At 34.8% G+C, this 24,589-nt stretch overlaps 2 long non-coding RNA genes across 2 annotated transcripts; one reads left to right on the top strand and one right to left on the bottom strand.

The window, feature by feature from the left end:
• Nucleotides 1–205: 205 nt before the first annotated feature.
• On the bottom strand, nucleotides 206–15,132 carry LOC148240211 (uncharacterized). Its single transcript, XR_015816545.1, has 3 exons — nucleotides 14,327–15,132; nucleotides 14,073–14,138; nucleotides 206–441 (listed from the first exon to the last, which is right to left on the bottom strand). It is a non-coding gene; the product is annotated as an uncharacterized LOC148240211 (long non-coding RNA).
• A 1,418-nt stretch (nucleotides 15,133–16,550) lies between these two features.
• Nucleotides 16,551–23,596, top strand: LOC110816830 (uncharacterized). The gene is made up of 2 exons (XR_002540091.2): nucleotides 16,551–17,166; nucleotides 23,281–23,596. It is a non-coding gene; the product is annotated as an uncharacterized LOC110816830 (long non-coding RNA).
• The last annotated feature ends 993 nt before the right edge of the window (nucleotides 23,597–24,589 follow it).

A 24,589-nucleotide genomic window follows, 5' to 3' on the forward strand; every position in this document is an offset into this window, starting at 1 on the left:
CATTTACTACGTAGGGATCCCCTCTATATGTGGATACTCAAACATTTCCATAACTAATGAGTAATCATTGATTGTCCTCATATCCTAACCCATATGAGCGCTACGATCATTAACTGCCCCTACACCCCAACAGATGTGGGTGCCACAATCATTGACCATCTTCATACCCCAACTCGTATGAGTGGGTGACGTCCCAATGCCCACGAGGAAATAATGTCCAATTGAATTGTAAAATAAAACATTTAATAGTTAATGCAGAATCTATATCCCTTATAAACATTTAAACATAACAGTATACTGAAGCAATACAATTATCATTTTCTACTTACAGATGTATAAATAACCTATTAAACATACATCATTAGCCTCACAAAAAACAAAATCCTTCCTTTACTCTCTAATTCTCACGAAAAAGATCCAAGCAAGGATTAGTTGGAAGACCTGCCAAGTCATATGGGGAATTGAATTGGGGTGAATTTCAAATACTCAATAAGAATAATAGTAATGAAATAACACAAATAACATTTAAAACATAGATTTATGCAATTTATGAAAAAATTAAAGTCCCATATTTTTGCATCGTTATTAATAACTTATCCATGCCCATTATTTTATCACATTTTCAAAAATTCACATCTCACAGGGCTTGGGCACAGACACATTACATTACATCATAATATATTTCCAATGTGCTCAATACCGTATTCATTCTGCAAACACACACGCACACATGCACATAAAAGACTCAATTGACTCTTCTTTGTAGTTTTATTACCCATTATTCTCTTAATTTATGTTTCACTGTTTACACACATTTGCACGAAGCCACTTAAATCTCTTTCTAAGGAGGACATAAGGAATACCAGTTATACTATGAATGGGGAATGTAAATCACATCATAACACAATTATATCATATCACACAAGGTCACTCAGGTTGCCATCGATTTAGTTGCACTTAAGAATACTAAATCCTTTGTTCCAACCAAAGTGGAACCACATCATCCCATTCATAAGATAAAGGCTCTAGACATCACAAAAAAACCCCTCGAAAGAAAACAGTTAAGCGAATTTACTAGACACTGTGTTATTTAAAATTTAATTGTACTCTTTATTTTCTTCTTTTTATTTTATCCATCCTATCCTAACCCAATTCTAAATTTATCCCATTCCTTGATGATTTTTCCCTCTTTACATTTTCTACTTAATTCCTTGTAACTTAATTTATTAATTTCTTTCTTAATGCACATATTATTTGAAATAACAACTTAATTTCTTTATTAATTTAAAATTTATCAAACAATTTAGATTTTATCTCTATTTTTAATCCCTTTTCTTTATCATAATTTCATATTTTATTTTCTGTTTTAAATTTCTTCTTACTTATCTCCAAAATCCCTTAAAATAATTTCCCTAAATTCTACTTAATTTTAATTAGTTCTTATTTTGCTTTAACATCTTCAATTTTACCCCTTAATTTCCCTTCTATTTTATATTTTTGTATAATTTCATTTTAACCAAGTTTATATTTCAATTTTTCTTTAGTTCCGATAGTTTATTTTACCAATTATTCTTTTTCCAAATTTCCCTTTTCCCATCTTATTCTCATTTTCTTCTTTATGAAATTAAAAAAAACGGGAATCCGTTCGTGAATGGGGGAATTTCCACCTTGAACCCTCACTCGCGGTATAAGATAGTGCCAGTCTGCAAGGATCTAAGACATGTGCACACCTGGTAGGCTCATATCGATAAGAAGCTTGCTGCGTGGAGTAGCATTGCCTATGGGGCATGTGCCTTAGTGCAATGGAGCGTCTAGGTAGACATCATTGCGTGCATATGCCCACGCCTCACACGCGGAATATAGTGCTCACACATAGGCCCTCTCAACACCAGGGGCGCTTGACAGAGCCCTACGACTGTGCGCAATATATAGGGGGACATGTCTCGACACTTTTGGGCACCTGGGTAATGGCTTACACGCACTTCATACACGACCTAACTATGTCTACCTTCTTTTACTGGCACTTTATGCCTAGACATCACATGACAGAGGTAGATTGCCTCATCTATTTCACATCATTTTTCTTTTATTTTCGTTGATGTCATTCATTAAAAGCATCATTTAAATCATCATCAACATCATACATCAACATTCATGCACCAAAAGATACAATTGATCAAAGAAAAATGCATAAATACATTCACTCTCAACTGTCAAGTTTAAAACAATGACTTAGTGATGATCTTGAAAATTTTTACCCTTTAAATGGATCTATAAACCTCATTATCCATGTTAATTAAATTATTATCATTCTTAAATTACTGTAAAAAGCTAAAGAGCTCCAAACACACAATTAAATCGATCCCTAGCAAGAAAAATTGCTTGTAACATGCCTGTGTAACAGTTACAGTGTTACAGGTGTTCTAAGATGAATCTACGAATATCTAGGTTATTTTAATTGTAGGGATTCGATAATTAATCATCCTTAGTTCTGAAACAACTTATCCTTAACCTATAGAGTGTATAAAATTGAAAGGAAAGCTAAGAATTGAACAGGAAAAGAGTGGTTACCTGAAATAGTCCCTTGGGCCTGTTCGCAGCAGAAGGTGAGCTTCGGTTGAAGCTGTTAAGATGATCGGTTTAGCTAGTTTGAAATGGACAATATGAGTAACTAAAGAAAGGATTAATTCATGTGAAATAGAAGAGAAAGGCTTACCTTGGAAGAAAAAGAGGATGGATTTCTCTCTATACAGACACATGCACACTATGCTCTTTTTTCCTTTTTGTTATTTCTCAGGTTCTCACTAATTCTCCTATGGTTTTCTCTTAACTCTCTCTCAATTTTTTGCTCTTCTTTTCGATTGGAAGAAATAAGGAATGAAGGAAAAGACAAAACCCATTTAAGTTAGAATTTTCTGCTTAAAATTTAGCCATCAGATCACATGCAAGTGATCCAGGCCTTTGGTTCGATTTGGGTGGCCAACAACATGGGAGGGTAAGATGGAGAGGTCAACAATTGGCCGAGAAAACTTGCTAGAAAACTCATGTAGTTTGGACATCTTAGCAGATGGAGCTGGTATCCATCACATTAGGGCCATAAGCTAGAAAACACTCAGATAGCATGCAGGTGCTGTCCGTGGGTTGTGTCCTCGGGCTTGGCATGCAACATTACTTGCATGCTTATGGTTTTGGAAAAATGATTTTCCCTAGCCGTGGCCAAAAGTTTGAGGGGATTTTTCTTGGGTTGAAGGGAAACAGTTTGGTCCGCATGTGTGAGTATTATAGGTGAACCTTGTTTGTGTGTCTGAGTGCAGTGTCCCCTCGTTTCAATGCACAGATGGGCATTTGAAAATTTTTTTGTGCACTTGCGTGTCCACAACTATGTGCGTGCTGTGCGTAGGCACAACCCGCATATACGTGTTAGTGGTGTCCGCATGCGGATATCCCAATATGCATGTGTACAGGCAGACACCCATGTGTGTGTATATGATGCGCGCAAGGGTTGCTTGCGGTTGGGGGATTTGTTTGAAATCTTGCAAGTTGAAAGAGTGTGATTCTTGGGGTTTTACTCTTCTAATTAACTTTTAAATAAATACGTGTGTATGTTTAAATAAATTGCAACATCAAAACATGAAGAAAATACCTTTGAATTTTATGAAAAGGAAATATAGGTTACAATTGTTTGGATATTACATTTCTCCTTCTCTTACAAAAATTTGTCCAAAAATTTTGGAAACCTATCTAAATAATCCAGAATACATGTCCCTTATATCATTCTCAACCTCCCATGTAGCCTATTGAGGAGAATGGTGAGACAAGAGTGCTTTAACCATTGAGATCTTTTCAGAGTGAAGTATTTTTATCTGACAATGAAGAATTCTGATCAGATACTCTTCATAAGGCAAGTTAGGTTGCAGGCAAGTGGCTCAAGAGAGATGATATGAGACATATCACAGTGGTATTTCTGGAGCATGGAGATATAAAAAACATCATGGATACCAAAAAACTGAGGTGAAAGGGTAAGGCAATAAACCACTCTTCCAACCTGTTCCAATATCTGAAAAGGTCTAATGAACCTAGAGCTCACCTTTTCCTGTCTTCTAAATCTCATAATTCCCTTGATTAGAGAAATCTAAGGAAAACATGACAACCTACAACAAACTTAATATCCTTTCTTCTATTGTCTGCATAACTCTTCTGTGAACTTTGAGCAGTGAGAAGATTCTTTTGGATGATAGAAATCTTACCAACAGTCTCCATGACTAGTCAGGTCCCAAGGAATGTCTGTACCCAACCTTGTTCCCATAGGTAGGACAACGACAGGGGCTACCATACAATGCTTTATAGAGTGCCATCCCTATACTAGAATAGAAGCTATTATTGTAAGAAAAATATGCTATGGCAAGTCTTTACCCCAATTACCTCTAAAATCAAACATACAAGCCTTTAACATATCTTCTAAGGTATGAATATTCCTTTTAAATTAACCATTAGTTTGTGGGTGAAATAAAGTGTTGAAAGAAAGATTGGTGTCATGAGCATCCTGAAGGCTAGCCTAAAACCTAGAGGTAAACCAATAATCTCTATTAGATATAATAAACATTGGAATGCCATGAAAGCGGACAATCTTTTGTATATACAACTATGCTAATCGACTAAGAGGGTCGATAGTTTTCATAGCCAAGAAATGGGCTTACTTGGTCAATCTATCAATAATAACCCAAACAATATTATACCCATGATTGGTCCAAGGTAGGACTGTAACAAAATCCATGGTCATATATTCCTATTTCTATTTAGGAATAGGGAAGGGCTAAAGTAGACCATTGGGCCTTTGGTGCCGACCCTTCACCTGCTGACATATAAGACATTAAGAGATAAAATCAATTATATCTCTCTTTATACCTCGCCACCAGAAACGAGATCTCAAGTTGTGGTACATCTTGGTGATATTAGGATGAATAACTAATATGGAGGAATAAGCCTCCCTCAAAATATCTTGCTTTAGCTCAGAATTATCTGTACCCATATACGATCTCTAAATCGAAGGATCCCATCATCAACGATCCTGAATTTAGACTTAATACCTAGAGAAATTCTCTTTTTGCTTTAATGTCTTGGGATCCCTGGATTGAGCATCTCTAATTCTCTAAATAAAAATAGGTTAAATGTGCAAATGAGTAATGTATGCACCATCATTTGTAGTATCTAAAGACAAATTCTATGTAGAAGTGAGCAATTATAACTCAGAGATCATCAGTTGGGAAATAAAACATGTCACTTTCCTACTGCGGGCATCAGCTACAACATTTCCCTTGCCAGGGTGATAGGAGATCTTACAATCATTAGCCTTCAGTAGGTGTAACCAACGTCTTTATCTCATATTCAATTCCTACTGAATGAAAAAATACTTCAGGCTCTTATGGTCTGTGAAGATCTCAAATGTATCATCATAAAGATAATGTCACAAGATCTTCAAGGCGAAAATAATAACTGTAAGCTCAAGTCATGGGTAGGGTAATTGAGCTCATGAGGCTTCAGCTGCCTCGAACCATAACTACTTGACGTGGGAGGGTATGAGGAGGATAAAATCAACTCCTATAACCTTCACTAATACATGCAGTATAGAAACTTAACTTCCTAATTAATTCTCCCTTATTGAGAATACACCCAACTAGATGACATTCATAAATAAAGAAAAGGGAAATAAAAATGATAAAAAAGGCACCACAGACTTACCCAATAAGTCGATCCTAACTCTTCGACTTCGCAAGACTTCAGAAAGCTTCCTAATCTTGAAGAACTTGTAGATGCTAAAAAAAATTAGCAAAGTTAATTCTTGAAGAAAGTAAAAGTTTCAAATATTATTCTTTTCAATGTGTCTTTAATGTATGAGCAAAGACTTTTATATAGGTTTTTTTTGGAATAGTTTTTAAAAAATACAAAGACTTTTAAAAAATAATAAAATAAATACAAGATAAAATTCTATAGAAATTTATAATTCAAAATAATAATTAAATAATTCTAAAGAATAGATTTATATTAAAATAACAATAAATAAAATAATAAAATAATTATGGTAATTATAACATGTGATTTTAGATAAAATCACACGACAAATTTGAAGAAATAAGGCTAAAAATTCAGATAAGCTTGCTGCAATTTTAAGCCATGCATGCAGTATGTGCGGCTGACATACCCACATGCGTGCTACCGGTGTGCGCACAGGCAACACACACAACACACTTGTGCACGTGCTACACGTGTGCGACAGAGCTGTGTCGCACATGTTTGTTGACCTGTGTGCGAATGTGGCTTGGGCTGCTGTCCCTGCACATGAGCGCCCTCACTTGCGCGCTTAATGTACCTCTAAGTCCATGTCACAACTCAGGCTTATTCTCCTTGGTACGATCTCTTTGGGCCGAGCTTTTCCTTGATTGTGAGGCGTTGATGCCTCCTTATTTTGGATTAAGACTTGGGCCTCTCTTGGGTTGGACCAATAATGGGCCTTTCTTGTGATTCTTCAAGCCCATGAACCGCCACTTCAGCCTTAAGTCTTCCTTGGACCAACTTGGCCCATTCTTTAGAATAATCTAATTTAAGAAAGTACTTATAGATGTAGTTGCTTTCCTTTTTGGGCTATTCCAGTTAAGAAAACTTGGATTCACTTTCTCATCAGAGACGACTCCATCTAGGAAATAAAAGTATTTTAGGATTACTTGCCTATTTGGGATGGGACTTGCAGGACCTGCGTGTACACGTCTATTATGTTGTAATGGATTCGCTGGTAATTATTTCGTGGGAGTCTGAATTTCTATGGGGGGATCACATCATCCTCCCTTTCTTAAAAAAGATTCATCCTCAAATCTTGTCCTTCATCCAAAGGGAATGGATTAATGATAACAATAGAAAGCTCACCATACTTTCCTAACTTGCTGACTTCATCATTGATGTAGTTCTTAACCAGAACGACACTTCCTCCTAGATCATGTAAGATATCATCATCAAAAACAAAAGACTTAGTAACTACTCATGACTTATTTAGGTGGCCAACTTTTTATTCTTTTTTTGTATCTTTCGTGATGGGATGCTCGACCTCTGTAGGAGCTTGAATCTTGTATTGAATAAAAAAGATCTCTGTCACATTATGATATGGTCATTCCATCTCATCCCTCAATGCTTCTTACACTACGTCCTTCCATTCATCAACTAGATATTGGAGCTTTTGCATGTTACGCCATAATTCAATGAACTCTTTAAAAAAAACTCATTGTGCAAGATTCCTACAAGGAAATGTTAGTGAAAACAAATAAACTCTTCCTTACCTTCACTCGTGTTTACCTTGCAATCTCTCACTCTACAGTTTTTTCTGTTGAGTTGAATGTTTGAAATAAGAATCACTTAAATTAGGGTTTGTATGTTAATCTTTACAATACAATGAAAAACACTAAATGAATCTAATTTCTACTAAAGCTCATAAACAAACACACAGAAGAAGGAGTGGTGTGCTTTTTCTCACGTGTTAAGTAACTAGTAACGATTAGTCCCTTAGTTTTATATTGGAATAAAAGCACATTAAATTGATAGAAACATAGATCACGAAGAATGAAAAATGCGGGTTAATGTAGGGATCCGATCAATTTCGATGGCTATAACTGAAAGATTTATCCAAATTATACTGCCCAATATCAGCTATGCTCAACAACTGTCAAGTTTCTTCATGCAAAGTTAATGCAAGATTTTAAGATATAATTCAAAAATTAATTCACTTGCATATGTTAGGTGACGTACTTTGCCTTTGACTCTTCAAAGGTTTTTCAGTCACACTAAAACGAGCACCGTGGAAATACATACCACTCAGCTAAAGAAAGATGATGGAGAGTTGGCCGAAATGAATCATGCAAGGATGCAGAACAACGTGTCAATTTCTTCATGGGGTATAATTGAGATATTTTTTGGCTTTGATTTTTTTTACTAATGAAATAAACATGAAATTAATTTAATCAAACGGATAATATAGATTCAAGCAATATATTGAATGAATTAACAATCAAATAAATTTGAATGCTAATTTATGAACAATAATGTTAAAAAATAAAGATAATAGGTTATTATAACGCATGCAATATAAAAACTTAGCCACCTATTAATCGCCCAATTGAGAATACACCCACCTAGATAGCATGTATAAATAAAGAAAGTGAAATAAAAACAAAATGAAGAAAGACACCACAGACTTCTCCGATGAGTCGATCAAACTATTTGGCTTCACAAGACTTCAAAAAGCTCCATAATTTTGAAGAACTTGAAGATTCTAAAAGAAATTAGCAAAACTAATTCTTGAAGAAAGCTAAACTTTTAAATATTATTTTTTTCAATGTGTGTTTACAACCTATGAGTAAAGATTTTTATATAGGCTTTTTCTTGGGTAGTTCTAAACAAATATAAAGACTTGAAAAATAATAAAATAAATATAAGATAAAATTCTATCCCAATCTATAGTTTAAAATAATAAGTAAGTAATCATAAGGGATAGATTTGTATGAAAATAATAATAAACAAAATAATAAAATAATTGTAGTAATTATCACATGTGATTTTAGAAAAAAATCACACGGCAAATTTAAAGAAACAAGGCTAGAAATTCAAATAAGCTTGTTGTAATTTTAAGACATGCATGTAGCATGTGCATCTGGCATGCCCACATGCGTGCTGGCTAGCGTGCGGTTGTGGCTTGGGCTACTCTCCTCGCACATGAGTGCCTTCACATGGATGCCCAATGGGCCTCAAAGCCCATGTAAGGGCTCGGGCTTCTTCTCCTTGGTGTGATCTCTTTGGGCCGAGCCTTTCCTTGATTGTGAGGCCTTGATACCTCCTTGTTTTTGACCAAGACTTGAGCTCTTCTCGGGTTAGGCCAATAATGGGCCTTTTTTGCGATTCTTTAAGCCCATGAATTACCACTTGGGCCTGAAGTCTTCTTTGAACTAACTTGGCCCATTCTTTGGAATAATCCCATTTAGGAAAATACTTAGGGATGTAGTTGTTTTCCTTTTCAAGCTCTTTTAATTTAGGAAACTTGGATTCACTTTCCCGTTGGAGACAACCCCATCTAAGAAACAAAAGTCTTTTGAGATTACTTGACTGTTTGGGATGGGAGCTATAAGACTTGTGTGTGCATGCCTATTGTGCTGCAGCAGACTCGTGGGTAATTATTCCACAGGAGTCTGGATTTCCATGGGAGTTCCTTCTTGATGCGGAATTGCATCTTTGGAACTAATTTTGAGTCATCTAGGATCACGTCATAATTACTCTACCATGTTGCATCAGTATAAACACTAAGCCAAGATGATGCACCACAATATACAATGAAACTGTCAGAGCCATTAGGAATAGTTGGCATTGGAGCTGTAGTCAATCTATGGTTCAACTCAAGAAAGTTCTTTTCACATTGGGAATCCCACACAAACTTAGTCTTTTTACGGGTTAATCGGGTTAATGGAACTGTAATATTTGGAAAAATATCAATAAATTGGCAATAGTATTAAGAAAGATCTAGAAAACTTTGAACCTATGACACATTAGTTGGTTGTTTCCAATTAAGAATTGCAGAAATACCCTCACTAGAGACAATATGCCCTAAAAAAGTCACTCTGGTCAACCAAAACTCGCACTTACAGCATTTGACATACAATCTGTTCTGCTAGAGAGTTCTCTATGACATGTGTTATATGCACAACATGTTCAGCTAAACTCTTTGAATAAACCAGTATATCATCAATGAATACTCTAACATACTTGTTTAGGACTGGCTTGAAGACCTGATTCATCAGATCCATGAATACTGTAGGAGTATTAGTTAGTCCAAATGGTATAACAAGAAACTCATACTGACCATGTATAGATTTAAAAGTCATCCTAGAAATGTCTTTGACTTTGATTCGTAGATGGTGATAACTAGATTGTAGGTTAATCTTTGAGAACACATAAACACCTTAGAGCTGATTAAATAAATCATCAATTCTAGGTAATGGGTACTTGTTCTTAATAGTTACCCGATTCAAATCTCAATTGTTAATACACATTTTGAATGATCCATCATTTGTTTTATAAATAAAACTATAGCACCCTAGGGAGAAGTGCTTGGTCTGATGAAACCTTTATTCTGCAGTTCTTCTAGTTGGCTACCCAATTCCTATAGTTTTCCTCAACCCATATGGTATGGAGCCTTAGAAATAGGTATAGCACCTGACGATTGGTTAATAGAAAATTCAACTTCTCTTTCTAGAGGCATACTTGAAAGATTATTAGGGAACACATTTGGGAAGTCTCTCACAACAGGAATATTGTGAATACTTGATTCAGAATTCATATTATCTATTTCAAAGAAAGTTCTGTTAGGAAATTTGGGAATAATTTATAAAGATTTCATTATTAACAAATAGTTTATCTGTTTAGGAAATTATATAACAAAATTTTATTATTACTTGATTGATTACAAAAGAGAATTTATGAAAATAGTCTAGAGTGGCATGATAGGTAGTTAACTAATTTATGCTCAGAATTACATCAAAACCATATAAATATATTAATAAAAGGTTTACATCTAATTCTCTATCAAAGTTTACCCTGCAAGATTTGTAGACTAAATTGGACATAGGATTTATTTTGTTGGTGTTTCTAATATGAAGGTTTTATTTAGTGATACAGGCTTAACAGTCAAATGCTTAACAAATTTAATGAAACAAAAGAATGAGTAACACTAGAGTCAATTAAAGTATATGCAAAAGAATTAGAAATGAAAAGCATACCCTCAATGACTATTGGTGTGGCTTCAACATCTGGCTCATTGAGCTGGTAGAATTGACCCCTGGTGGCTTCTCTACGATCAAGATGAGGACAATTCTTTGCCAACTGTCCTGGATTCCCATAGTTAAAGCAAACATGGGTAGCTCTGTAGCATGAATGGTTGACATGCTTCTTTCTACATTAATCACACACATAGTTGGGATAAAAAATGGTACTTGATGGGCTACTTGTTTCATTTTCAGTTCAGGAAACCTAGAACCGCCAGGTTGCCTGAATCGAGCTATAAATAACTCCTCAGCTAATTGAGCATTCTTGAGAAGCTCAACATATGATCCTGGCCTGAAGATGACCACACAATCATATATATCTACTCAAAGGCCCTTGAGAAATCGTCTTACCCTCTTGGCTTCAGTAAAAACCAACTCAAGTGCAAACTTGGACAATTGAAGAAACTTAGTAGCATAGTGGCTCATAGATAAGCTGCCCTATCAGAGGTCCTGGAACTCCTCCTCTTTTTTATCTACGATCCATATTAGGAAAAAGTTATGGTAAAAGGCATCCAAAAAATGATTCCAAGTAATAAGATTTGGCAAAGTCTTTTCCTTCAGCCTTCACCAGTGCTACGCCTCACGGAGAACATAAAAGCAGGTAAAGGAACCTTATGCTCATCATCAACCTCTAACATTATGAAAATCTTCTCTATCTGCATCATCTAACTCTTTGTGATCATAAAATCACGACCACCCTTAAATGAAGGAGGATTTAGTTTCCTGAACTCAGATGTGTTGCTAGCAATGGCCTTGTTATGCATAGCCTGGTTATTAACATGTTGAGGGCTATCATCATTCTGCTATAGGTGGACCTGTTGGCCCACAACATGAATTAGGCCCTGAGATAGCTCAGTGAACTCTGCCCTAGTAAGAGCATCATCAGGTCTCTTAGTAGATACTCTCCCGCGTGTCATAATGACTACATGAGGAAAACACTGCTCAGAGATAAACAAATAGATTCTAGAGTATCTAGGATTTCAAATTTCTACTAAAAATTATTTTATAGCCTATCCTAAACCCTTTTCCTCAATGTAAGGGATGCTCCTGAGATCCTACTCTAATATTACCTGTGACATCTTGATGCCCACTGGGCGATGACTTCCAACTGAATAATAAAATAAAGCATTTAATAGTAAACGCATAATCTACATCCTTTACAAAAATTTACATGCACGAGTATATTGAGGCAATACAATTATCATTTTCTATTTACAGATGTATAGATAACCTATTAAACATACATCACTAGCCTCACTAAAACAAAAGTCATTCTTTCACTCTTTAATTCTCACGAAAAATATCAAATAAAGGCTCAACTGGAAGATATGTTAAGTCATTTGGGGGAATTGGATTGTTGTGAGTTTTAAATACTTAGTAAGAATAACAGTAATGAAACAACACAAATAACATTTAAAACATATATTCATGGAATTTTAGAAAACATTAAAGTCACATTGAAAATCCATATTTTTCCATAGCTATTAATAACTTATCCATTCACATTATTTTATTACATTTTCAAAAATTCACATCTCACAATGCTTGGGCACACACATCACATCAAATCACATCATAGTAGATTTCCAATGCGCTCAATACTATATTCAATCACCCAACACACACACACACAAGACTCAACTGACTTTTCTTTGTAGTTTTATTACCAATTATTATCTTAATTTATGTTTCACTGTTTACATACCTTTGTACAAAGCTGCTTGAACCTCTTCTAGGGACAACATAAAGAATATCAGTTATCCTATGAATGGGGAACATAAATCACATCATAACATAATTACATTATATCACACAAGGTCACTGAAGTCACCATCAATTGAGTTTCACTTAAGAACACTGAATCTTTTGTTCCAACCAAAGTGGAACCACATCATCCCATTCATAAGATAAAGGCTCCAGACATCACACAATAATCCCTCGAATGAAAATAGTTAACTGAATTTACTAGACACTGAGTTATTTAAATTTTAATTGGACTCCTTATTTTCTTCGTTTTTATCTTATGCATCCTATCCTTACCTCATTCTAAACTTATCCCATCCCTTTATGATTTTTCTTTCCTTACATTGTTACTTAATTATTTGCAACTTAATTTATTATTTTCTTTCTTAATGCACATATTATTTGATATAACAACTTAATTTCCTTCTTAATTTGAAATTTATCAAACAATTTAGATTTTATCTTTATTTTTAATCCCTCTTCTTTATCATAATTTCGTATTTTATTTTTCGTTTAAAATCCTTCTTTCTTATCTCCAAGATCCCTTAAAATAATTTCCCTAAATTCTACTTAATTTTAATTAGTTCCTATTCTTTTTAACCTCTTCATTTTTACCCCTTAATTTCCCTTATATTTTATATTTTTGTATAATTTTATTTTAACCAAGTTTATATTTCAATTTTTCTTTAGTTCCCATAATTTATTTCACCAATTATTCTCTTGCCAATTTCCCTTTTTTCCATATAATTCTCATTTTTCTCTTTTCTTAAATTACAAGTAACGGGAATTCACTCATGAATGGGGGAATTTCCCCCTTGAACCCTCACCCACGACACATGATGGTGCAAGCCTACAAGGATGTGCACGCTTGGCAAGCCCGCACGACTCGCAAGCTTGTTGCACGGGGCAACATTGCTTGTGGGGATTGTGCCTCGGGCAATGAGGCATCCAAGTGCACATCCATGCGTGCATATGCACGTGCCTTCACGCAAAAGATAGTATCCGCACGCAGCCCCTCTCGGTGCAGTAGGGGTGCCTGTCAGAGCCCCACGTTTGCACATAGTGTACTGCGCGTACGCAACATAACAGGGGATATGTCTTGACAATTTTGGGTGCCTAAGCAGTGTCCTACGCATGCCTCATGCACGCCTTGGTTGTATCTGCCTTCTTTTACTGGCACTTTTATGCCTAGACAACATAGGTTAGAGGTAGATGGCCTCCTCCTTCATTTCGCATAATTTTTCTTCTATTTTTGCTTATGCCATTCATAAAAAAACATCATTTATATCATCATCAATGTCATACATCAACATTCAAACACTGAAAAACACAATTAATCAAAGAAAGATGCATGAACACCCCTTTTCCATCGTTAAGTTAAAACAACTTCTTAATGATGATTTTGTAAGATTGTTACCGCTTAAATTCATCTATAAACCTCATTATTCGTGTTAATTAAATTACTATCATTCTTACCTTACTGTAGAAAGCTCAAGTGCTCCAAACGCACGATTAAATCAATCCTTGTGTAAGAAAAACTACCTGCAACACGCCTGTGCAGTTATTATGCATTAAAGGTGTACTAAGATGAATTCACAAATTTTTGGGTTGTTTTAATCACAAGGATTCTGTAATTAAGCATCCTTAGTTTTAAAACAACTTATCCTCAACGTATATAGTGAACAAAATCGAAAGGAAATCTAAGAATTGAAAAGGAAAAGAGTGGTTACATGAAACAATCCCTCGGGTCTGGTCGCAGCAAAAAGTGAGCTTCAATTGAAGATTCTAACAATTGGTTTAGCTAGGCTAAAATGGACGACTTAATTGACTAAATGAAGGATTAATTCACGTAAAATAGAAGAGAAAGGCTCCCCTTAGAAGAGAAAGAAGCTAGAATTCTCTTTGCACAGACACATCCACACCATGCTCTGTTTTTCTTTTTTTTTTTTTTTTTTCTCTCTGGTTCTCATTGATTCTCCTATGGTTTTCTCTTGATTGTCTCTCAATTTTTTCCTCTTTTTTTTTTTCGATTAGAAGAAATAAGGATTAAAGTAGAAGACAAAGCTCATTTAAATGGGACCTTTCTACTTAAATTTTGGCCATCAAATCACATATAAGTGACCTAGGCCTTTTGTTCAATTTGGGTGGCTGACAACATAGGAGGAAAAGTTAGAGAGGTCAACAACTGACTGGGAAAACTTGCCAGCAAACTCGGGCAGCTTGGACACCTCAACAGATGGAGCTAGTGGTCGTTACATCATAGCCACCAACTGGAAACACTCGGCCAGTATGCTCGTGCTGTCCGTGGGTTCTGTCCATGGGTTGTGTCCGCTCGCTTGGCATGCAGCATTACTTGCATGCCCGTGGTTTGGGAAAAATGATTTTCCCCTAGTTGTGGCAAAAAGTTTGAGGGGATTTTCTGCGGGTTGGTGGGAAGCAGTTTGGTTCGCAGGGATGAGTATTGCAGGTGAACCTTGTCCCTGTGTTCGAGTGTGGTGTCCCTTCATGCTTACTTGCGGATGGGCGTGTGGGAAAAAATTTCCACGCGTTTACGTGTCCAATTGGCTTTTGATTTTTAATTTTCATTACTATGTTTATTATTTTCTATATTGGCATCATTAAATTCTTAAAACCCAAAGCTAAAATATTTTCGTATTTCTATTCCAAACCATATAATTATACATTGTGTACTATCTCTAGTCTACCATAGGATTTTCATGCCCATCTTTGTTCACTATTTACCTTACTTACATCCACGTACAACTCCAATCCTCTACGAGACACACCAATCTCAACATCCATCACCACATACTAAATGAAATCTCACACATGCACTCCCTGTATGCATAAAGATTATTACACCAATGCACACGCACACGAGAAAATCATCATATACATGAATACGTTATAATAATATAGCCATAATTAATATCATGAGCAAAATCAAATAACAGGAAAATGTGCATGAATAACATTATAGAACATAAATCAAATAGCTCCATCGGCACCTGTTATCATTAATTTTTTTAAAAAAGCAATAGCCATTTTAGATTTGAACTTTTATAATGATTATGGGAATTGGTTTCAGGAATCTTTATCGAAATCATATGCTTGAAACGTTATCGTTTCTGATTATTGGCCACAGTTTGGCTTCATGTTCCCTGAGCTTCATTTTTTAAACAATTTTTATACAATAATCAAAATCCTAATAGGAAAGAGAAAGGACAAAAAGAGGAGGAGAGGTGACTTATCAAAGTCGCGTCTCACTCATGTCGTTAGTGTGGGTTACTTCTTTTTGGGCTCAGACTTCCTAGCTGAAAATTGAAGATAAATACTAAAAATGATATTAAAAAAAGAAAGTTGGAAGAAAGAGGGAAAAAAGCGCTTACTAGGGGTTCGATTTGAGGTCTCCGGTACGGCGGCAATTGCTCTGCCATCTGCTACCTCTTATGGTGTCTGCTTCCTTCTTCTCTGATCTCCCCCCCCCCCCCCCCCCCCCTTGATGACTAGGATTTTTTGGAGCTAACAAGGGTGAGGCTTAAATACCCCCCTCAACAGATCCCCACCGTTCGTTCCTATCCATATGGCAAGGAGGAGACCGCCCGATCGCGAGCACGTGAATCATCAATATGTCAGTCAGTGTCACTTCACTTGTTGGTGTGGTGTCCACATGGCACGATCCTATTGGTCAAGTGGTTGAGTCAGCAATCCTACGTGGCCCATTTCTCTAAAATGGCAGATTGACCATTGGTCACTTACAATTCTTTCAAATGGATCCCTTTTTAATTTTAAAAGGCCCTGACTTTAATATTTTATTTCAAAAATGTTCTAAATTAATTATTTGAATTATTTTTCACATTTTTTATGAATTTCAATTTTAATTTAACACATTCACACATTTTTAAAATTACAAAATGCAAAAATTAAAGTTCATCCTTTATTACACTACGAATTTAAACCTTTTCTAAGTCTTGGATATTACATATGATCTTTGTGTTAATGCAAAGTTTATAATATTAGATATAACTATATAGTTTGTTGGCTGAAAGTTGATTAAAAAAAAAATTAAAAAAAAAATTGAAACCTTATTGTCGTACGATTTACATTTTTTTGCAACTCTAAATTTCTAAAAACTTATAATTTTATCTAAATCATACAATCTTAATATCTATTAAAAACTTATGATACATATATACATTATAGTTACAAAGGCTCATTGGCTGGAGAAACCGTAATGTGATACCCAGCTAGTCCAATATTTCCTTCGACCCAATCCAAAAGACCTAAGCCCATAAGGCCAGCCCCAAGCCTTCCACGAACGACCTCCATTTTCTTCTTCCCACCTGTAACCCAACAAGGGGGAGGAGTTTAGTACAAAGAGAGGAGAGTGGCAATCTAGAGAGAGAAAGAGAGAGAATAGTAAAAATATACTGGTGGGAACAGTGAGATCAAAGAAAGCTGGGGGAGGGTGAACAACAAGTAGATTGACCAAAGCACCATCACTAACGCGAGGGCGTAGGGAGAGGAAGGAGAGACACTACGTTGAATCATCATTACACAGATCCGAGAGGTAAGTCCAATTTGCATTTCACATCTCGAGATAGAATTTACATACTGAATTCTTTTGTGTTGGAATTATTAAAGAGACATTAAGAAGATTGAGGAAAGTTTAGGTGAGGGGATCAATGAATCTAAAGGGATAATCAGAAGAGACAAAAAAGGGAAATAGAGAAATTTAGAGGGATTTAGGTCTGGGATTTACTTGGTGAAATAGGTGAAATTTTGAGTGATAGGGAGTGGGAACCTGAAATAAATAGAAGACTGGGTGAATGGAGAACCAATTAGTTTAGTCGACCAAAGGAGAGGGTGGTAACACAGAAAATGAATGGGTAGGAAAGGAACTGAAAAAAAAAAGAAAAAGAGGAGTTAGGGAATACGAGGGAAATTGGAACATGTATATGTTGTTGGAGGGGGTGTCGATGCCTAATGATTCCTATTATACATTCTTTTATTTATTGATAAACATTTGTTTTTAAGTGCTTACTGTGTTCCGGTGAAGGAGTGAATTTTGTATTAATTGGCCGAGTGGCTGGGTTGAGGGGTTGATGCATCGAGTATGTGTATTGCATTTAATATGTCGATGAAAAATTTATATATACATATATATATTTATTACTTGGCCCAGTTGTTGGGTCGTGGGGTTGATATCCTAAGTATGTGTATGGCAGTTAATATATCGATGGAAATTATATATATATATTATGTATATTTGTTACTTGGCTCAATTGCTGGGTTGAGGGGTCGATGTCCCGAGTAAGTGTATGGCATTGAATATGTCGATGGAAATTTACATAGATATATGTATCTGTGGTGGCCCGATTATTGGATCGAGGGGTTGATGCCCTGGGAAATTTACAGGTATTTAAATCTTACAACTAACTATTAAATCTATGGTACGAGTGTGTGGGGATTAAAAGATTGTTGTGTTTGGAGGTTTACTCAAGGGGGGACAACCTTGACAGAAGGTCAAATCAGGAAAATATTTGAGGGGGAGTTATAGTGAAAGGATAAGGCAGGAAGGGGTGAGAGTCAGCAAGTGGAAATGGGTAGAAAATGACAGTGTGAGGATGAAAACAAGCTGGGCAGAGAACAGTTATAGAGTACAGATTTAGGGGACGGTTTGGTGTAAGTAAAAGGGGCATGAATAGTAGGGGAAACACTGAAAAAAATTGGATAAAATAGAGTGGAATTGGGGAAAATTTAGTAGAAACATAGGGGAGTCTGAGAAGGGTACTGGGTAGAGGTTCCTTAAAGAAATGGTGAAATTACTGCAGCTTGGGAGTTTGTGATAGAATGTAGTAAAGTTAAGTGTAGACAATAGGCAGAGAGAGAGGGAAGGGGAAAATGGTAGGTTGGATAACACCCAGTACCGAAAATTTAGTTGTAAATATTTCTATTCACTTTGCTGTGAATTTCATATTTTACTTACTGGGCATTGTAGCTCATTACATGGTATATTACAGAATAGGTAAAACAAAAGCATGATCCGAACGTACAGGAAACGTGCCTCCAAACTCAGGGGCAAGCAAGAATGTACCACATTGTAATGTCATTGTCTTAGAGCTTAGGATGATGTCGAATTGATGTCGTTATATATGTATATCTCTTCCAGGAATTAGCTATACTTACACTTTCAATTAATTACATTTGGTGATGTAGTACAATATATTTCCAAATGGTAGAATTTGGATATATGTATAAATATATATATATATATATATGTATATACATGAGTTTCATATGGAATGGAATTTTTGCAGATGGATGTCATGAGACTTGATGATTTATACATCAAGTAGGAAATGAATAAGCTTTATAGGTTGATTGATATGACAACTGCCTCAGAGGCGAGGGTTGTTATATTTGGTATCAGAGCACATATTCCTAGGACATTCCTTGTTACATGAGACTTAGGGTCATGAGGGTTTGGACTATATGAAGAGTACAAGATTTAGAAAATGTTTTACAGAAAGTTAGGTTAAGAAGTAAAACGTATGTGCATGTAGGAGATAGTGTCAAGGAAACTGAAGAGTATGGTATTCTAAAGTCCTAAAGGTAGGATCTACTTATATTAGAATTTAATAAATTCAAGATTAAGGAACCATGGCTTCACTTTGGAGCCAGTTAGAAAGGATGAATAAACAATGACCATGATGAAACATAGAGAATGCCAATAGATACCAAGGGAGACTTAAGCTACCACTAAAAGAATCGATTCAATAGGGGCAAAGGAACATGAGGTACAAATAAAATTGATAACTTCCACTCCAGAATAGAAAGAAAAAATGAGACAAGCCAAATTCGAACGGAGACTGTAAGGAAAATTCTTGAATACAAATGACATGGATGAATCTTTGGAAGAATACCTTCACTAGGTTCACTAGAGACGAGGAAGAAAGAAAAATAACAAAATATTTGAATGACCGGTTATGCCTTTTGAACCTTCACACAGAGAAATATCCGACCCCAAAAGAAAGTAAGACTATAACTCCAAAAGTCCAAAAATATAGGAATTCATATATGGCAGTATGAGAAATTTAAGAATAAAAAGAAATTAGGGCCTCATTTAGAAGCCAAATGGAGATGGTGAATAAGTGAATTTTGAGAGGAAACTCCATTTCCACTGATTTAGGGAAGGGAATTGTTAGGGAGATCTCAAATTTCCTTCAAAGGGAGAAAAAAATTTACCACTCAAGAAAATCTCCTAAATGGGAGACACAAACCCCTCAAGTAGGAGGAAATTTCCCAATAGGGAGATAATTCCTCGAACAAGAGAAAGCTCCTAAAAAAGAGGAAATCCCCTAAATAGAAGGAAAACCCTTGGGTGAAAAAAAAAAGGTGGAGAAAAAAAAATCTCAACTAGTCAAGTTTTCAAGGAAACATCTCCTAAATCCAATAAAGATTAAGAAGACATAGAAATCTTAAAATAAGAAGACTTAATACCCAAGCATGTTGGGAGACCAAATAAATATTCAAGACTAAATAAATATTAGTTGTAAATATTTCTATTCGCTTTAGTGTGAATTTCAAATTTTACTTACTAGGCATTTTAGCTCATCATGTGGTATGTTACAGAACATGTGAAACGAGAGCAGGATTCAGACGTACAGGAAATGTGCCTCCAAACTTAGGAGCAAGCAGGAACGTTCCGCATTGTAATGTTGTTGTCTTAGAGCTTAGGATGATATCGGATCGATGTCGTTATATATGTATATCTCTTCCAGGAATTAGAGATAATTACACTTTCAATTAATTATGTTTGGTGATGTGGTATAGTATGTTTCCAAATGATATATATGAGAAATTGGATAGATGTATGCATATATATATATATATATATATATGAGTTTTATATGGAATGAAATTTGAGCAGATGGATGTCTTGAGACTTGATGATCTATACGTTAAGCAGGAAACGAATAAGCGTTATAGGTTGATTGGTATGACAACTGGCTCAGAGGCTGGGTTGTTACATGTAAAGTAACTAAGAATCTACTACCAAGCAAAATATTCTTTATTCTTTATTCTAAATAAGTTCTATTTAGTTTTGAACACTTTTATAGTTGTTGGAAAACCTATCTTTTTCTTCCAATCTTTTCTCTTTCTGTTTTTATTGTTTTCTAATTTCTTCTCTTTTCTAAGATTTTGTAGTGTATCTAAATCAAACGTTAAATACATAAAATTATATATAAGGTAGCTATTAAACTCCTAATGAAACTCTAATAGTTTATACTAATTTCTAAAATTTAATCTTAAATATTTGTATGTGTACTCATGAGTTCATAATTAAAAAAATATTTTTAATATAAAAATTTATAATTTATTTTATTTATTAGTTTGAAGTCAAAATTTTCTAATTAGATTTAGTCAATATTTATTTTTTAAATATCAAGTAATTAGTGGGAGTTTATTTTATAGGAGATTTGATTTATATTTATATTTTAAATAGTGATAAATTATTTTCAGAAAATATAGTTTAGATGTAATCTTATTTAAACGTACTTTTAAGTTATTAATTTTTGAGTTAAGTGAAGTTAATGAAATTTTAAATTTTCTTCACCAAGAAAAAATCCAACAAGTAGTATGAAAATCTCTTTTGATCATGGGTCTTTGAAAAAAAGAAATGAGAGATAAAATATAATAGCCGGAATCTCTGAAATTAATTGTAATGCATATTTGTTGTTATAATGAATGAAAACTCGACATACATAATTTCACAAATCATTTATTAAATATTAGTAAAGAAGGACTAACATGGAGGGATGGATTATAGCCATCCACAAGGGAAAAGAAAGGACTAAAATGGAGGAATGAGGGGAAGAGTTAATATCAGGAAGCTTGAACATATCAGCTACCTAACACCACTATGAACCAATCGTAGACAACCATGTAGGCAAACCACGTCACGTCAGGGCACCTTTCCCTCATTAAAAACGGCTCAGATGTCGCCACATCAGATCAAAGGGAAGATTTGAAGTGTAAATACTGACTACAGGCAATGGACGATTCTGATCAGCATTTTGTAGAAGAGCCTTGAGACTTCCAAAGCCGTTATAAGAGGGATAGATTAACGAAGAAGGGGAGGAGCGCAACTGAAAAGAATTTCAAAGGAGAGGGGAACAATCTGGAGAGAACACCGTCGGCTGTGGGGGAGTTAAGGAGTATAAAGGGAATCAACACGATCTATCTTCATTCGGAACCAAGGAGGTAAGATCATTTCAGCCTTTTTTGATTCAAATTTGAGTTTAAAGTGCATGTTAATTCATTTAAGTCACATGAGGAAGATTTAGAATGGAAATCTGGAAACCAGAATAAGGTACACAGCATCATATGAACGAACAAATGGGCGTACATACATGTGTATTTCCTTATCTTCGAAATAGATGTAAATGTGAGCGTGTCAGTGTTTGAAGAAGAGGACTGAGATGTGTTGGTGATTCGAGTATTCAGAGTGTGAGAAGGGATTCCGGGTAGACACATTCCATCAAATGAATTTTGGGAGTAAATTGGAGATAGAAACCCGACTAACCAAACACATAGAGGGGAAGAAGAATAAAGGAAGGTGTTCAGGGTGATGGAGAACAGTGAGCAAAATAAAGGTAACTCGAAGGAAACTCTCAGACGACTCACATCATTAATTTGAGGATTTGTTATTGGGAATGATACTAGAGTAGAACTGTTTTAATGTAAGCCTTTGAGTGTTGAATCTAGAAAATGTTGGGTAGAAATGAAACCAAATTTGGAAGATTAAATGATACAAACCAGAGGCTAAATGCAGGATGGGACTGAGCTGGAACCAAAACATATTTTTTTTGTGTTGATGATTTTCTTGTTGTGGTGTGTGTGTAGCATGTGTTGGCCATGTGATGTGGAACAGTTCACCCATGCTTAGTCAGCAGAGTGGACCAAATATCAGAGAGTCCAAATGGGAGTGAATCTCTCGAACGCATGTGATAAACAAGGCAGAGATGTGGTCGAGAAAGAGAAAGCTCTGAAGGGCCGGGTTCAAGGCGTAAAGTGCAAGCTGTGTGGGTGTGTGTGCATGCGTGGGTTTTGTGGACGGTGTGTGTGCATGGCCTTTGTGGTCGGTGTGCGTGTGTTACATTCTGGTGTGACCAACGCAGAAAGAGAGTTGGGCTGGTAGAGTCGAGTGTGAAATACGGAGGGAAAGAAATTAAAGGCAATTAGAGAAAAAAATGTGAAATGATGAGAATGAACAGTGGAAATATAATTAGGTAAGTTCAATGGCTGTGTCGAATAATATTAGTGATATGTATGTTCTGTTATAATGCTTCAACTTACTAGAAAAATTGTTGCGTACAGAATATTGCAAGTAAATGAGAATTGTTTTACAAAATAGGTAAAGAGGTAAGTAAATTAAATGGGGATCCTTTATTTGAATGTAAATAATCCATTTGAAAATGAAATTGTCTTGAAAGTATTTTGAAGAAATTGCTGGATTAGAATAAGAGGAAAATTGAAAGTATATGACTGGAGTTGAGGAAAACAACCACCAGGATGAATGAGTCACCGCACTGTAATGCAAATTCTAATTGCTTGAGGTGCTAATTTGGGCTTACTAAGCATTTTATGTTCATCCTATTATTTAATATTATTTTTGCAGATCATGTAAAACAGGAAGATGGCCTCGAATCAGTCCACATAATCCCGGAAGCATAGAGAGAGAGGAAATTAAAGTTTTATGGAAGTGAGGGGTGATAGAGTTTCATACAGTACACAGGAATGTAAAATACAAAACAGCTGAAACAGAAAAAGGAAAATAGAGGGAGGCAGTAGGCGAACTAGTGAAAGGTCATATTTCAGTGGGTAGGATTTGGAATATGCTATGATTGTATAAGCATACTTTTCAAACTATTGCTTATGTTCATCACATATATTTTTCGATAGGAATGTCATAAATAGCCATATGTCGATGTTCAGGTTTGGTCGTTACATAAAAAAATTAGAGAGCAGTGCTCTAAGGGAATTAATGACAAATTTTGATGAGAAACGCATTAATAGTTAAAGGTTGATAAGAAGTGAGTCAACAATTAGATTTTGATAAGATACGCATCAATAATTAAAAATTGATAGAAAGTGCATCAATAATTGGATATTAGTGAGAAGTGCATTAAAAATTAAAAAAAAAAAAACTTCAAAATATGAAAATTAAATAAGACATATTGGAGATATGTATTCCAACAAGACAAATTTGGTGATTGTAATTTTTACATTAATGAAAAGTGTTAAAAATTAATATAAAAATTATAATTTATTTTATTTATTAGTTTGAAGTCAAATATGATATATTTTTTAATTAGATTTAATGTATGTTTATTTTTTAAATATCATGTTATTAGTGAAGGTTAATGTTTTAGAAAATTTGATTCATACTTATGCTATATATAGCGATAGATTATTTTTAGAAAATATAATTTAGATGTAAACTTATTTAAACGTACTTTAATTTGTTAATTTCTAAGTTAAGTAAAGTTAATAAAAATTTAAATTTTCTTTACTTAGAAAAACCCAACAATTAAATTCCTAATGACACCTTAGTAGTTTATATTAATTTCTAAAATTTAATCTTAAATTTTGTAAAATATTTATATGTGTACTCATAAGTCCATAATTGATGTGAGTATGGATATAAATCATAAAGAGAATGTCACATCCAAAAGAACAGAAAAACAAGCACGACCAATTAGTCTAAGGGCATAATGGTCTCATCAACTTACTTCAAGTACATTATGAAAAGACAAGAAAAGGAAGCAATTGGCCAAGAAAAGAGGGAAGATTATATCTATCCTAGTTAGGAATTTAAACATTAATTTTAATTAATTTCTTATGTAATTGTACTTAGTTAGGGATTTAGACTTTAATTTTAATTAATTTTCTATATAATTATAATTTTAAATTAGGAGATGTTTATT

The sequence above is a fragment of the Carica papaya genome, chromosome 9 (assembly GCF_054855325.1).
Source record: "Carica papaya isolate Zhongbai chromosome 9, ASM5485532v1, whole genome shotgun sequence".
Classification (NCBI taxonomy): Eukaryota; Viridiplantae; Streptophyta; class Magnoliopsida; order Brassicales; family Caricaceae; genus Carica; species Carica papaya.